A 9,582-nucleotide genomic window follows, 5' to 3' on the forward strand; every position below is an offset into this window, starting at 1 on the left:
CGGGAGGTGTGAGGGAGTTCAAAGATGTTAAGAAAGTATGTTATGATATATGTTATACTGTTTTTTATCTTTGCATTTATGTTTAAAAATCCTAATAAAATATATATAAAAAAACAACAACAACAAAACAGAAATGGTGCCAATCTGCTGCAAACGATCCCCTCAAAGGTTTTTCGGTGGAAACAGATGGGTTTTTATCATTGAAACAGAATTAACCCTCAACGTCCGAACAACTTTTTTTTGAAAAAAACCCCTAAGCCGCGCGGTCACAATTTCAGCAAAAATCTGACGTTCTACAATTCCTTTCAAAAATGGTGCCAATCTGTTGCAAACGATCCCCTCAAAGGTTTTTCGGTGGAAACAAATGGGTTTTTATTATCGGAAAGAGAATTAGCCGACGACGTCTGAACCACTTTTTTTTGAAAAAATCCCTAAGTCGCGCCGTCACAATTTCAGCAAAAATCTGACGTTCTGCAATTCATTTAAAAATGTTGCCAATCTGTTGCAAACGATCCCCTGAAAGGTTTTTCGGTGGAAACAGATGGGTTTTTATCATCGAAACAGAATTAGCCCTCAACGTCCGAACAACTTTTTTTCAAAAAATCCCAAAGCCGCGCGGTCACAATTTCAGCAAAAATCTGACGTTCTGCAATTCATTCAAAAATGGTGCCAATCTTTTGCAAACAATCCCCTGAAAGATAAGAATTCAGTGTCTCAAAGTAGCTGTTCTACTACAAAGGAATTTCAGAAATAGACTGGAAAGAGAAGCTGCTGAATTGCAACTCATTACCAAACTTAAAACCATGGAGAGACCTGGTCTGAACAAAGACATTGGATTCTTATCTCATTATACACGACAAAGCCATTTTTCACCTTCTCACCCCTTGCTTTTTCCTGTAAGACCTATTGCAGTCGTTAAGAGTCGTCAACAGGCTCATCACAGCTATCTGCCAATCACCCAATCCCACCACCCTTCTGAGTAATACCCCTCCCCACCTTCTCACTATATAGAAGGGTCTGGTGACTTCTGTTTCAGTGTATCTGAAGAAGTGTGCATGCACACGAAAGCTCATACCAAGAACTAACTTAGTTGGTCTTTAAGGTGCTACTGGAAGGAATTTTTTTATTTTGTTTTGCCCATTTCACCAGTTTGAGACTAACCAAGGTCATGTCTTCTATTTTAGGCAGAGGATTCACAGACAAAGTGGACCGACTAAAACTTGCAGAAATTGTGAAACAAGTTATTGAAGAACAGACAAACTCCCATGACTCTCAGTAGCTGGAGCTGCCTATTCTTAACAAAGCAAAAACGCCCCTCCTTTTTTTTAACCATTTGAGATTTCTCCTTTAAAATGTAAAAAAGTATTTTTATGTAAATTAATAAATCACAACTATTTCATTTAAATTTTCATGCAGCTTGAGAAATGCTGTATAGATGTAGATAACGAGAATCATTGGTACTGTAATATTTTTTTAAAACTCAGTTCCTCAGAATATATATATATATATAATATAATTTTTATGTACCGTTTTAACACATGACTGTTAGACGGGGCAAATTATGATTGTCTTCTTTTCAATAACCAGATGCTGTCTTCTCTCCCTCCAGCTGCCTGTATCAAATAGTTAACAGCCTGTATCACTTAGCCTTGTTCTATCTCTGCCCTTTGCATTCAGCTCAGTAAATTACTTGAACTTAGCACTGAAGGATACAAACAGCATGATTGTCCTTTGCAACTTTTCTTCCAAGGCAGCTGCTTTGATGGCAGAAGAGCTGGCTGTGGAGGGGGACCCAAAGAGCCTCTAGCAGAGGTAGCCCTGCTGCTCCTGGGTCTCCCCTCTTCCCTACCCACCCCACTTCTGAAGCTGAAAAAGGACAGAAACCGGCCCTCTAACCTGGATAGGTTGGTTTTCTTCCTTTCCTTTTTTTAAACAAATTCATTTAACAAAGATCTGTACATATTTCTAGTTTTTTATCTTACGACACGTTTGCGTTTTACGACTTGACGGATGACGGTTTTATAGAATTATTTTGGTACAATCCCTTGTGCCGTTTAGCCTGTAAAGTGCCGCTTCAAGGCTTCTTAGGAGCTGTTGACTTTTCACGTGGTTACTTTTTCATTGCTCACTTACTTCTGGGATTGTTTACACTTGGTTTCCTGAGCCATATTGCCTCATCAGTTGCTATGCTCCATTTTTTGTCCTTTGACCGCTATTTAGCTCATTGCTCACTAGCTGCCTCTGCCATAATTTTGTGTAAGTCAGGACTGGAACCCTTGCCTAACAAGGATGCTGTCTCAATGTGTAACAGCCTTTTTCTTAGTTCTTTCCAACAATTCCCAGTGGAAAGTATTAAACTGATTGGTAAATTTTCAGGTGGGTGCCCTATGTTTTTTGGTTTCGGTCTTCAGCGCTGACAGCTGGGCGATCAGGCTGGTAGGAAGGTGCGTCAACAGGCCACCCTCCATGCTTCTTCACAGCTAATAAATTGGGGCAAGGCGTAAGTACAAAACCATGAGAGCCAGTGTGGTGTAGTGGTTAAGAGCGGTAGTCTTGTAATCTGGTGAACCGGGTTCGCGTCTCCGCTCCTCCACATGCAGCTGATGGGTGACCTTGGGCCAGTCACACTTCCTTGAAGTCTCTCAGCCCCACTCACCTCACAGAGCGTTTGTTGTGGGGGAGAAAGGGAAAGGAGAATGTTAGCCGCTTTGAGACTCCTTAAAGGGAGTGAAAGGCGGGATATACAAATCCAAACTCTTCTTCTTCTTCATGATCTGACTTGGACACTAAGAGCACGCACCAGGAAACTATTGGAGAAGCCCTTCTCTGGACATACCCACAAGCCAAATGTCAAGAGAAGATGGGCCTTCTGAAGTCTTGCTCACAGCAGGATTATATTCACTGACGCTGTGCAGAGTGAGGTTCATAGAATTAGAATTGGCCCAAAGGGTCGTCTGTTCCAACCTCCTGCAATGCAGATGGAGGCTTCTACTTACAAGAGCAATGCTGAAGTGGAAAAAAGGCTCTTGGATGCTCTTCAAAATTTCCAGGTGAGGTGAATCTTTACCACCAGCTTGTCAACTGGAATTTACTTCTGTGTGGGAACATCAAACTATCCAGAAGCCAATGTCTCTGGTCCTGTTCTCAGTGAAATAAACAGTAGCGTCTTCCCTTTCAGTATTGTTCTGCTCTGAAAATTGGCACCCGTATTCTTCAAGAATTTGACACACACCTTTGTTTTCCTCGATTTCTCTCCCCATGGAGGGCATTAAGAGTGACTGGCTTGCAGTGGTGTGATGAAGAACTCGCAACAGTGGTTGTCTTGCCATTTTCTGCAGAAATTCTGTGACAACTTACATGTGCAAAGAGTAGATTGTGGCGAAACAAGTGTGGCTTTGAGGCTGTTCGTAAATTCCAGTGGCTGACCCCCTCCCCGCTAGCATAAGCAGTTCCCAGAATGCTCTGCTTTCACCACTCTGGTTAACAAGACCTGGCAACTCTTGCCAGATCCGTCACTTTGAACAATAAGGAAAAAATGGATTAGATTAAGGTTAGTATGGCAACTTGAGGTTGAAGATCAAATGCTGTTATCCCACCCCCTTTATTACAAAAGATTAATTTTATTTCCTTAATTCTTTTAAGTGGGTTTATTTTTTTAAAAAAATGCCTTGTTATGCTTCCAGCATATCTTATTTTAAAGGAGGTTAAATGACTGAGATCTCTGGGTTGGTTTTGGTTCTAAGTATGTGTTTCATAATACAATACAAGGCAAGGCAGATACTGGATAGGAGTTTTGCTTTCAACGGACAAGTCCATGGGGAGTAGGTTGCTGAGGAAGAATTCTTGAAAATACCAACAGCCCACTCAGTAGCTCAACCACTAAGCATGTGTAGAACTTAGGCATGGGTATTTTGTTTACTTCAGAGGAATACTCGCACAGATTTGCCGTCACTTTTGAAGTAAACTAGGGGAGCCCTTGCAGGAAAGAGAGCTTCATACATGCATAGGAAACCTCTGCATCAGTAGCTGTTTTCTGAGTTGGGTGGACAGAAAGCAGTAAGCAAAATGGGACAAAATGAGTTGTGCAACCTTCTGTTTTTCCACCCTGGCAGTGCTTCTGGGATAATGCGTTTAGAGCCACCTTCCCCAACCACGTCCTCCACATTTTTTGGACTGCAACTTGTATCATCCTTTTTTAAAAAAATAGTTTTCATTTTCTAATATGCAAAAAGCAGTAATAGCAATAATAAAGGAAGCAGAGAAAAAGTGATCTAAACAAGAAAGGGAATGGAATGCTATGAGGTGAGAGAAGGGAGTGGTAGTACTCCAAAAACAGCACTATAATTCCAGACGATTGTCCTTCATAAGCATATTATCCAAAGGAATCCCTGAGGTAGCTGCCAGTTGTGTTCCTTTAAAGTATGATGCAATATAAGGTTTTAGAAAAGCTGTCCTTCGCTTTCGGATTGCGCAGGGTTCAACTGCATTTTGTTATAATTTTGTTAAAGCAGTGGTCCAGATCTGGTGGTACCAGGAGTCTTGCAAGTCTCCTGCAGCTGACTTCCAGCGTTTGGCCGAACCAACTTGACAGCTGGCCATGCTGTGTGGCTGACCCAAGTTGTAGTCCAACAAATCTGGAGGGCATCAAGTTGGGGAAGGCAACTATAGAGGATTTGTGTGTACGGAAAACTTCCAACTTTCCCTTTGGCCAGAAAAAACCTGTTTGCAAAGGTACCAGATTCAAAGCAGCACCTGCCAATCATTCGTGGAACTGGAAATGCCAGGTGGGTTTCTTTTTTTCTGATGCAATGTTTTCCACATTTATTTTCCCTGTTGGAATTTTCTCAGCAACCCCTCACTAAGGTGGGCATCATGTTCCCACTAGCTAATATGAGCTTGTCTGGTTTGTTATTCAGAGTAGCAGAGACTTGTCCAGGAAAAGGGAGTTTGTTCTGAGGCTGGCTGGCAGCATGGGTGTAGCTGTGAATCCTAAATTCAATTGTCGTTCTCTCAAAATCTTCTTTCTTCACCATTTCAGTGTGTCTTTTTGTTGTACCATGGTTCAGTTCGGTTCTCTTCCCCTGCCCATCAGTATTATTATATAAATGTAAATATTATGCATTGGTGTACATAAATAATTTTACTAAAACTTTTAAAAGTATCTGGCTCTTGTTGTTTTTGTTTTTTAAAAAAAGTTTTAGAAATTAAATTGCAGATTAGCATTTTAGCAACGGGTATGGTCTCAAGATCAGTCGAGTGCCCTCATGGCCAGATAGCCAGTTTCCTCACCCCCCAGCCATCTTCTGCATGGCAAAATTGGGCAGAGTAAAAAGTATTTCTGCATTTTGCAGAATAATGAGGTCTGTTGCTAAACTCTGCCAGTTGCTTCCCATTGCCCATGTAATGCATGCAGAGCTTGTTGACATTGGCACTTTGGCTTATGAGGGTGCAGATCTAAATCAGAGGTGGGGAACCTGTTATTTCCATATGTTGGTAGACTCCCAGTTCCTATCCACCCCAAGCTGCAAGGGCAGGTATATGATAGAAATTGGAGTCTTAGAGATCTCCCATCCCTGGTCTAAATGCTCTTTCCATCACAGTTTTGTCAGTTGCCCCAATATTTTAAGCATGTATATATGTTGCAAAGCGTTGGAATAAAGGACTAGACCAGTTCAAAGCGGCCTAGACTAGTTCAAACCAGTTTGGACCAGCACAAATCAGCATGGACCGGTTCAAACCAGCCTAGACCTGTTGCAACCAGTCTGAGCTACTTCCAACCAGTCTTGGCCAGTTCTCTGACGTTAATCCGATTCACTCGAAAATGGTTCCAAACTGTTGCAAATTGTCCCCTGAAAGGTTTGGCTGTGGAAAGAGAAAGGTTTATATCATAGGTCAAACAATCAGCCCTCGAGGCCTTAACCTGCAGAAAAACATTTTTTTTGGAAAAAAAAATCCCTAACCCGCGACAATTTCAGTAAAAATCTGATTCACTCAAAAATGGTGCCAAACTTTTGCAAATTGTCCCCCTTCAGCACTTCACAGCCCTGCTGGAAACCAACGCTTGAATCCAAGGCTGTCTATTGGAAGGCCGATTTGGAGGGTGTGCAGGGAGGAGCACACCCTACTGTGAAGAAGAGGGGGGAATCCCGTTGGGAAAGGAAGAGTGCTGCTGCGCTGGGGGAAGAGCAATGGAGCCTACAACCTGTTGCCTAAATCTATGCTGCTCCTCCCTGGGAGACATGTTCCAGATTCACTCCTGGCCCCCCAGGAAAGGGGGTCAGACTTGGTTTATTCAGCTGATTAAATAAGAGACAATTGACTTCTCAGGTCAGAAAAAGGGTCTGCAATACTGCCAATTTTTGTTACACCCCCCCCCCCAGCCTTTGAAGAGCATCCTTTCTTAAAGACTATCTACACCTCCTGCGGAATGCAGGTGGCGCTGTGGGTTAAACCACAGAGCCTAGGACTTGCCGCTCAGAAGGTCAGCGGTTCGAATCCCCGCGACGGCGTGAGCTCCCGTTGCTCAGTCCCTGCTCCTGCCAACCTAGCAGTTCGAAAGCACGTCAAAGTGCAAGTAAACGGCGTTTCCGTGCACTGCTCTGGTTCGCCAGAAGCGGCTTAGTCATGCTGGCCACATGACCCAGAAGCTGTATGTCGGCTCCCTCAGCCAATAAAGCAAGATGAGCGCTGCAACCCCAGAGTCGGTCACGACTGGACCTAATGGTCAGGGGTCCCTTTACATTTACACTCTCCTGCATATTTAGTTTTGTATACCACTTCTCAGTTTCCTGGTTCACCTGCAACTGTCACTTTATCTGTACTGAAACAGTCACTTGACCCTTGAGCAGAATGTGTTTCTTCCAAGGCCTGGGAGGAGGATTCCCTTCCCACTGGTTGTTTCCTGAATAGGATTTTCAGGTCCGACAAAAAATTGTAAGATCCACGGTCGAACATCTTCCTCTGTGGGACCAGTGGCTTCCCAGAGAGTTTGGAGGTTCAATGTCCACCACAGGTTTGGGATGGTAAGGCTTCCTTTCCACTTCTTACCAGGTCACAGGCTGGAACCGATACCTATAAAGATAGGGGAGAAAATGGGCAGGGCAATTGCATGTTCATGCAATTAATCATTTCCTGTTGTCCTTCTTGGGTTAGGATTGTCTTTGCTGTAACCACAGGGAATCTTCGGCCGTGAAGCTGGGTTCATCCACAAACATGTCCTCATCTGCATCTCAAAAGGGAACAGGTAGAGGAGGAAGGAGGTGAGGCTGATGTGGTGTGAACACACTGGCATGAGCACGAGTTTGGCTGCACCGGTGTGTTTGCACTGTGCCAACCTTACTCAACCCTGCCAGCACCAGCAATGTCCGTAGTGGGAGGTCATATAAGTGCCAGGACTTTACCCTGCCCACAGTGCTAGCTGCAACCCAACATGGAAACCCTACGCATAATCCTACTAAATCTAGTTGGTTTAATAGCAGTATTAGGCTAGCAAAATCTTGTGAGATCTTCCTGAAATCTCACAAGATCTCTTGAGCTCTGAAAGATCTTGCAGACGGCCACTCACCTTTCTAGTCAGCACTGCGTCCAGTGCTTAACAGCAACTTCGTCCTGAAGCCTCCAAGTTCCCTCTGCCTCTATGTCCGAGTCCTTCTGCCAGCTGCCTGGGGTCATTCACAGGCTGACGTGTCTCTCTCTTTTCTCATTTATGGTGCTTATATCCAACCTGGGATCTCAGAGCAGTCTCGAAAGGGTTTCCTATCTAATCAATAAAATGACACTTAAACAAAATCATAGAATTGTAGATTTGGAAAGAATCCCAAGGTGCATCTAGTCCAATTGCATGCAAAACAGGAATCCAATTCAAGAATCCCTTGCAAATGGCCACCCAAACTCTGTGTATAAAAAACCTCCAAAGAAGGAGAGTCCACCACCTTCTGAGGGCGTCTGAATTGATATCCCATCTTTTACTCCAAGGAGCTCAAGATGACATACATAGTTCTTACATTCTCATTTAATCCCCACAACCTGGCCCCAGGTCACCCAGTGAGCTGCATAGCTGAGTAAGGAGGGATTTGAACCCTAGTCTCGCCCAGGGTTTCCCCTTCTGAGAAACAGCTCTTCACTTCACTCACAGAAGCTGCTCGGTTCTGCTCCTGATGAGCAGTTGCTGGTGTGGTTTAAAAGAAACCCAACTGCAAGCATTCTATGATGTCACAGTAGGGGGCTTGCAAGCGCTGGGCAACAGAAGTGGGCATGAGTGTTACACAAATCTGAAGGTGCACACATAGCAGACATGCACCCTAGAGAAAAACCAATCCTTCACCATTCAAAAATTATAAAATATTCCCTGAAAAAAAAAGACACTTTCTTTGAGTTCACAGAGCAATCCTGAAGCCCTCTTAATGACCCCAGATATTTACTCTGCAGTTGAAGGAAAAACCTTTTCCAATAGTTCTTTTCACTTACAAATCCTTCAAAAGCTATAAACATCTCACATAAATAGGGGCAGATCTGTGACAATGGGTTCAAGAACTGAGGTATTTACCATTTCAAGGGAAAGGCTCAGACTGGTCAGGAAAGGGCAACCAGCAAGCATTGCCAGGTATCATGACAAGAGACAAGCCAGGAGACAAGACTGCCTCTTTCTGTGATGCATGTATGATGCTTGTTGGGTGGGCGGGGGTTTTCAACCAGGGTGCTGTGGCACCCTTTGGTGCCTTAAATGATGGTCAAGGGTGCTGGGAGCAACCCTCCCCCCCCATGCCTTCTTGCATCTCTGCCTCCCAAAGGCTTGCACAGCTGTTTGTTGGCTACAAGCTCCCCAGGCGAACAGTGGCTCTGGAGCTGGCCAGGGGGTACTTCCCAGGCCCCTGTGGGGCGGCATGAGGAGGCACCTCTCTTTAGGGAAGGGGCGGCAGCTGCGGCTGTCCAGAGGACTCCGAAGGAGAGGAGAAGAGGGGACACTCCACAAAGGAAGGAGTCAGAAAAAGAACGAGAGGCTGCCAGCTCTGCTGGCAAGGGGTGGCATAGCTGGGCTCCTGAGCCTCACAGGGCTGCCGCAGAAAGAATGTAGTTGGTCAAGGGAGCCGTGGACTCAAAAAAGTCCAAAACATCTGGGCTAAGGGAAACCCAGCCAGAGTGGGGGGGTATTAAAAATAAATTATTATTATTATTGTTATTATGGGCAATTTCTCAAGTCTTTAAAAGTTGTTACACACACTTGTCTTGGCTCCTCACCTCCATGCAACATGTAAGGTGAGAAACTCTGTCACAACAGTAAAATTAAGATCTGCCTTGCTTTGACTGGTTCCTGCCACTGCTCATTTTTCTCTGACCCATCATGGATTTAGCCCCAACCCCAAGAAACTAGTAAGTGAAGGAGGTGGGTCACGGGAATTGAAGCGTACGCTTTCGGCATACGACACAGCCACTGCCAAGCAGCTCCATCTCACCTGCCCCAACCCCATACCACCCTCTCTCCTAAAATAGACCGGGCTCACGGAGTCCTTCCCAGCAATAGAATTAGCCGTTCTGGAAGATTCCTAAAATGTTATTAATCCAGAGTTCAGAGTTAAGAATTCA

The 9,582-nt window shown here is 44.3% G+C and overlaps 1 long non-coding RNA gene across 1 annotated transcript in view; it reads left to right on the forward strand.

Moving 5' to 3' along the window:
• Positions 1 to 3,234: 3,234 nt before the first annotated feature.
• The window catches only part of LOC309347770, an 87,175-nt gene continuing 80,827 nt past the window's right edge, over positions 3,235 to 9,582 (forward strand). Inside the window, exon 1 of the long non-coding RNA XR_014159030.1 lies at positions 3,235 to 4,965. This is a non-coding gene — a long non-coding RNA (uncharacterized lncRNA). The remainder of the gene's footprint in view (positions 4,966 to 9,582) is intronic.

The sequence above is a fragment of the Podarcis erhardii genome (genome assembly GCF_964252035.2).
Source record: "Podarcis erhardii genome assembly, chromosome: 7".
NCBI lineage: Eukaryota > Metazoa > Chordata > Lepidosauria > Squamata > Lacertidae > Podarcis > Podarcis erhardii.